Here is a 6,338-nt window from a genome sequence, read left to right on the forward strand (position 1 = left end):
AATACTCAATCTTCAATCCTCAATCCTCAATCCTCAATCCTCAATCCTCAATCCTCAATCCTCAATCCTCAATCCTCAATCCTCAATTCTCAATCCTCATTCTTCAAACCTCAATACCCAATTCTCAATCTTCATTCTCAATAATCAATCTCCAATCCTAGATCCTCAATCCTCAATCCTCAATCCCCAATCTTCAATCCTCAATAATCAATCTGAAATCCTAGATCCTCAATCCTCAATCCTCAACCCTCAATCATCAATTATCATTCTTCAAACCTCAATACCCAATCCTCAATCTTCAATCCTCAATGCTCAATCCTCAATCCTCAAGCCTCAGTCCTCAATCCTCAATCCTCAATCCTCAAACCTCAATCCTCAACCGTCAGTCCTCGTCCTCAATCCTCAACCCTCAATCCTCAGTCCTCAATCTTCAATCATCACTAATCAATCTTCCATCCTCAATCATCAATCCTCAATCCTCAGTCCTCAATCCTCAATTCTCAATACTCAATAGAACATCCTGAACTCTTATGGTTCAATACACAATCCAGAATATTCAATAATCAAATCTCAAACCTCAAGCATCAATTCTCAACACTCAATTCTCAACACTCAGTCCTCTCTCTTCAATCCTACATCCTCAACCCTCAATCCTCAAGCGTCAATCCTCAATCCTCATTCTTCAATCCTCAATACCCAATACTCAATCTTCAATCCTCAATCCTCAATCCTCATTTCTCAATGCTCTACCCTCAGTACTCAGTCCTCAAACCTCAATCCTCAACCGTCAGCCCCCATGCTCGATCCTCAATCCTCGATCTTCAATCCTCAATCCTCAATCCTCAATACTCAATCTTCAATCCTCAATCCTTAGTCCTCAAACCTCAATTCTGAATCCTCAATCCTGAATCCTCAATCTTCAGACCTCAGTCCTAATCAATCTGTTGTCAATCCTCAATCCTCAATAGAATATCCTCAATTCAAAGTTTTCAATACTCAATACCCAATCTGCAATCTTCAAACCTCTATCCACAAACATCAATTCTCACCTCTCAACCCTCAACACTCAGTCCCCAATCCTCAATATTCAATCCTCAATCCTCAATCCTCAATCCTCAATCCTCAACCTTCAATCCTCAATACTCAATCTTCAATCCTCAATCCTCAATCCTCAATCCTCAATCCTCAATCCTCAATCGTCAGTCTTCAACCCTCAATACTCAATCTTCAAACCTCAGTCCCCAATCCTCAATCCTCAATCCTCAATCCTGAATCCTCAATCGTCAGTCTTCAACCCTCAATACTCAATCTTCAATACTCAACACTCAATCCTCAATCCTCAATCCTCAATGCTCAATCCTCATTCTTCAGTCCTCAATACTAAATCTTCAATCCTCGATGCTCAATCATCAATCCTCAATCCTCATTCTACAATCCTCAATACTCAATCTTGAAACATCAATCCTCAATTCTCAATCCTCAATCCTAAATACTCAATCGTCACTCCTCAATCCCCAATCCTCAATCTTCATTCCTCAATCTTCAATCCTCAATCCTCAATCCTCAATCCTCAGTCTTCAATCCTCTATACCCAATCCTCAACCTCCAATCCTCAATCCTCAATCCTCAATCCTCAATCCTCAATCCTCATTCTTCAATCCTCAATACCCAATTCTCAATCTTCAATCCTCAATCCTAAATCCTCAATTCTCAATCCTCAATCCTCAGTCCTCAGTCCTCAAACCTCAATCCTCAGCCCTCAGCCCTCATCCTCAATCCTCAATCCTCAATCCTCAATCCTCATTCTTCAATCCTCAATACCCAATACTCAATCTTCAATCCTCAATACTCAACCATCAATCCTCAGTTCTCAATAGAATATCATCAATTCACAGATTTCAATACTCAATACTCAATCTGCAATCTTCAAATCTCTATCCACAAACATCAATTCTCACCTCTCAACCCTCAACACTCAGTCCCCAATCCTCAATATTCAATCCTCAATCCTCAATCCTCAATCCTCAATCCTCAATCTTCAATCCTCAATACTCAATCTACAATCCTCAATCCTCAATCCTCAATCCTCATTCCTCAATCCTCAATCGTCAGTCTTCAACCCTCAATACTCAATCTTCAATGCTCAACACTCAATCCTCAATCTTCAATCCTCGATCCTCAATCCTCAATCCTCAATCCTCAATCTTCAATCCTCAACACTCAATCTTCAATCCTCAATCCTCAATCCTCAATCCTCAATCCTCATTCTTCAATCCTCAATACCCAATCCTCAATCTTCAATCCTCAATCCTCAGTCCTCAATACTCAATCCTCAATCCTCATTCTTCAATCCTCAATACCCAATCCTCAATCTTCAATCCTCAATCCTCAATCCTCAATTCTCAATCATCAATCCTCAATCTTCAATCCTCAATACTCAATCTTCAATCCTCAATCCTCAATCCTCAATCCTCAATCCTCAGTCTTCAATCCTCTATACCCAATCCTCAACCTCCAATCCTCAATCCTCAATCCTCAATCCTCAATCCTCAATCCTCATTCTTCAATCCTCAATACCCAATTCTCAATCTTCAATCCTCAATCCTAAATCCTCAATTCTCAATCCTCAATCCTCAGTCCTCAGTCCTCAAACCTCAATCCTCAGCCCTCAGCCCTCATCCTCAATCCTCAATCCTCAATCCTCAATCCTCATTCTTCAATCCTCAATACCCAATACTCAATCTTCAATCCTCAATCCTCAATCCTCATTTCTCAATGCTCTATCCTCAGCCCTCAGTCCTCAAACCTCAATCCTCAACCGTCAGCCCGCATCCTCAATCCTCAATCCTCGATCTTCAATCCTCAATCCTCAATCCTCAATACTCAATCTTCAATCCTCAGTCCTCAATCCTCAATCCTCAATCGTCAGTCTTCAATCCTCAATACTCAATCTTCAATCCTCAATCCTCAATCGTCAGTCTTCTATCCTCAGTACTCAATCTTCAATCCTCAACACTCAATCCCCTATCCTCAATCCTCAATCCTCATTCTTCAATCCTCAATACCCAATCCTCAATCTTCAATCCTCAATCCTCAATCCTCAGTCCTCAATCCTCAATGCTCAATCGTCAGTCTTCAATCCTCAATACTCAATCTTCAATCCTCAATCCTCAATCCTCAATCCTCAATCCTCATTCTTCGATCCTCAATACCCAATACTCAATCTTCAATCCTCAATCCTCAATCCTCATTTCTCAATGCTCTATCCTCAGTCCTCAATACTCAATCTTCAATCCTCAATCCTCAATCCCCAATTCTCAATCCTCAATCCTCAGTCCTAAGTCGTCAAACCTCAATCCTCAACCCTCAGCCCTCATCGTCAATCCTCAATCCTCAATCCTCAATCCTTAACATTCAATCCTCAATACTCAATCTTCAATCCTCAATCATCAATTCTCAACCCTCAATCCTCAATCCTCAATCCTCAGTCCTCAATTCTCAATACTCAATCGTCAGTCTTCAATCCTCAATACTCAATCTTCTATCCTCAATCCTCAATCCTCAATCCTCAATCCTCATTCTTGAATCCTCAATACCCAATACTCAATCTTCAATCCTGAATCCTCAATCCTCAATTCTCAATCCTCTACCTTCAGTCCTCAATACTAAATCTTCAATCCTCAATCCTCGATCCTCAATCCTCAATACTCAATCCTCAATCGTCCGTCTTCTATCCTCAATACTCAATCTTCAATCCTCAACACTCAATCCTCAATCCTCAATCCTCAATCCTCAATCATCAATCCTCAATCTTCAATACTCAATACTCAATCCTCAATCCCCAATCCTCAATCCTCAATCATCAATCCTCAACCTTCAATACTCATTCCTCAATCCTCAATCTTCAATCCTCAATACTCAACCATCAATCCTCAGTTCTCAACACTCAATAGAATATCCTGAATTCTCAGGATTCAATACTCAAACCTCAATCCTCAACCCTCAGACCTCATCCTCCGTCCTCAATCCTCAATCCTCAATCCTCATTCTTGAGTCCCCGATACTCAATTTTCAATCCTCAATCCTCAATCCTCAATCCTCAATCCTCAATCCTCAGTCATCAATACTCAGTCTTCAATACTCAATCCTCAATCCTCAACCCTCAATCCTCAATACTCAATCCTCAATCCTCAATCCTCATTCCTCAATGATCAATCCTCAATCCTCAATCTTCAATCCTCAATACTCAATATTCAATCCTCAATCCTCAATCCTCAATCGTCAATCTTCAGTCCTCAATACTCAATCCTCAATCCTCAATCTTCAATCGTCAATACTCATCCTTCAATCCTCAATCCTCAACCCTCGACCCTCAATTTTCATTCCTCAATTCTCAATCCTCAATCCTCAATCCTCATTCTTCAATCCTCAATACCCAATCCTCAATCTTCAATCCTCAATCCTCAATCCTCAATTCTCAATCCTCAATCCTCAGTCCTCAGTCCTCAAACCTCTATCCTCAACCCTCAGCCCTCATCCTCAATACTGAATCCTCAATCCACAATCCTCAGTCCTCAGTCCTCAAACCTCAATCCTCAATCCTCTATCCCCAATCCTCAATCCTCAGTCCTCAATCATCAATCCTCAATCTTCAATACTCAATCCTCAATCCTCAATCCTCAATCCTCATTCCTCAATCATCAGTCCTCAATCTTCAACACTCAATCCTCAATCCTCAATCGTCAGTCTTCTATCCTCAATACTCAATCTTCAATCCTCAACACTCAATCCTCAGTCCTCAATTCTCAATACTCAATCGTCAGTCTTCAATCCTCAATACTCAATCTTCTATCCTCAATCCTCAGTCCTCAATCCTCAATCCTCAATCCTCAATCTTGAATCCTCAATACCCAATACTCAACCTTCAATCCTCAATCCTCAATCCTCAATTCTCAATCCTCTACCTTCAGTCCTCAATACTAAATCTTCAATCCTCAATCCTCGATCCTCAATCCTCAATCCACAATCCTCAATCGTCAGTCTTCTATCCTCAATACTCAATCTTCAATCCTCAACACTCAATCCTCTATCCTCAATCCTCAATCCTCATTCTTCAATCCTCAATACCCAATCCTCAATCTTCAATCCTCAATCCTCAATCCTCAGTCCTCAATCCTCAATCCTCAATCGTCAGTCTTCAATCCTCGATACTCAATCTTCAATCCTCAATCCTCAAACCTCAATCCTCAATCCTCATTCTTCGATCCTCAATACCCAATACTCAGTCTTCAATCCTCAATCCTCAATCCTCATTTCTCAATGCTCTATCCTCAGTCCTCAGTCCTCAAACCTCAATCCTGAACCGTCATCCCCCATCCTCAATCGTCAATACTCAATCTTCAATCCTCAATCCTCAATCCTCAATACTCAATCTTCAATTCTCAATCCTTAGTCCTCAAACCTCAATTCTGAATCCAAAATCCTGAATAATCAATCTTCAGACCTCAGTCCTCAACAATCTGTTGTCAATCCTCAATCCTCAATAGAATATCCTCAATTCAAAGTTTTCAATACTCTATACTCAATCTGCAATCTTCAAACCTCTATCCACAAACATCAATTCCCATCACTCAACACTCAACACTCAGTCCTCAATGTTCAATCCTCAATCCTCAATTCCCAATCATCAATCCTCAATACTGAATCTTCAATCCTCAGTCCTCAATCCACAATCGTCAGACCTCAAACCTCAATTCTGAATCCTCAATCCTGAGCCCTCAATCTTCGGCCCTCAGTCCTCAACAATCAATTGTCAATCCTCAATTCTCAATAGAATATCCTCAATTCACAGCTTTCAATACTCAATTCTCAAACTGCAATCTTCAAACCTGTATCCACAAACATCAATACTCATCACTCAACCCTCAACAGTCAGTCCTCAACGTTCAATCCTCAATCCTCTATCCTCAATCCTCAATCGTCAATCTTCAATCCTCAATACTCAATCTTCAATCCTCAATCCTCAATCCTCAATCCTCAATCCTCATTCTTCAATCCTCAGTACCCAAACCTGAATCTTCAATCCTCAATCCTCAATCCTCAATCCTCAATCCTCAACCCTCATTCTTCAATCCTCAATACCCAATCCTCAATCTTCATTCCTCAATCCTCAATCCCCAATTCTCAATCCTCAATCCTCAGTCCTCAGTCCTCAAACCTCAATCATCAACCCTCAGCCCTCATCGTCAATCCTCAATCCTCAATCCTCAATCCTTAACCCTCAACCCTCAATACTCAATCTTCAATCCTCAATCATCAATTCTCAACCCTCAATCCTC

Source organism: Calliopsis andreniformis, unplaced genomic scaffold (assembly GCF_051401765.1).
Source record: "Calliopsis andreniformis isolate RMS-2024a unplaced genomic scaffold, iyCalAndr_principal scaffold0035, whole genome shotgun sequence".
Lineage (NCBI taxonomy): Eukaryota > Metazoa > Arthropoda > Insecta > Hymenoptera > Andrenidae > Calliopsis > Calliopsis andreniformis.